Source organism: Elephantulus edwardii, unplaced genomic scaffold, assembly GCF_000299155.1.
Source record: "Elephantulus edwardii isolate Elephantulus edwardi_28Jun2011 unplaced genomic scaffold, EleEdw1.0 scaffold00088, whole genome shotgun sequence".
Classification (NCBI taxonomy): domain Eukaryota; kingdom Metazoa; phylum Chordata; class Mammalia; order Macroscelidea; family Macroscelididae; genus Elephantulus; species Elephantulus edwardii.
In genome coordinates, this window is record NW_006399838.1 from 5,728,289 (window position 1) to 5,729,614 (window position 1,326).

Genomic DNA, 1,326 nt, shown 5'->3' on the forward strand with positions numbered 1-1,326 from the left:
GATGAGTGAGAAAACTGTTTAAAAGGGATATGTGATTAGGTATTTTTGTCATGACAGGTGTCTAGAGCGAAGGCTACATGGTGGAGTGGACCTGGGGGAGGGTTTGTACAACAATTAAATAATTTGTCTTTTACTTTTCCAAGAGGATAGTGTATTAGGGGGGTTGGGGGGGGAAAGTGCAACAATGAATGAATGGAAATCCAAATTCTCTGTAAATTTTTTACTGAAATTAAGAATAAACTTGAAAAATTAAAAAAATTTATAAATAAACTAGTATAAAAAAAAGAGGTCTTTGAAAGAAGACCTCTATTAGGAAAGGTTAAGACATAATGCAAAGAGAGAACTGAGAGAAACACTTAGTACTTAGAGGTGAATCAGGAAGACCTTATTATCCCTGACTGTTGCAAACAACTAGTACATTTGGCTGCTAACTTAAAGGTTGAAGGTTTAAGTTCACCTAAGGTATACCTCAGAAGAAAAGTCTAGTTTCTGAAAAGCCAGCCACTGAGAAAACCTATAGAACATAGTTCGACTATGAAATGCTGAGATCCTGGGTTCTTGCAAGCCTTACTTTGTACTTTGTGTGAGTTGATAGGTATGAGGGCAAAAGAGCATCCTTCCAGATGCAGGAATCTGAAGGGAGATGAAAGGAAATTCTGAAAGGAATTCTGGGTCTTTCACTAGTCTGCAAGAGAAGGTCAGGAGCAGACGCTGAGAGTTCTTCATAAATGGATGCAAACTGCTTTGTTTTGTGTAACTCAGACTCAAGATCGAGTCTTGTACACACGACTGCCTGCCTATGACACACATGCCCACAGAACCTCACGTTATGAAGTCTACGAAGTGAATCACACTGAGGACTCAATATTTTAGCCTACTTGGCTCTGACTCAGGATTCTCCTAACAGCCAGGCGGTAACTACTCTAATATTATTCTAGAGACAATAGTAGAACATTTGAAAAACATTTAGCACTCTTGGGAAAGTCTCCATGGATATAGGGGTTAACTTTGGCCCCTTTTGCAGTCTCAGTCTTTCTGTATCTTTGACTTATCTTTCTGTAAGTGCCTCCACGGCCTCTTCTGAGCGACCTCTTGAGACATGCTTCCCAATGAATTTAATCTTCTGTCTTTTCCCCTTTATGCAAGTACCTACTCTGGTTTCCCACCTGTTCCCTAGAAAGAATATTTTCTTAACTATTTTTTTGGTACTTGTTGTTTACAAAACAGAAATTATTTTGTATAGAAACTGTATTGAAACAGATGAGGGAAAGAATAGATTAAAGGTGATATATGATTGGTATTATGGTTATCACAGGAGTCAAGAAT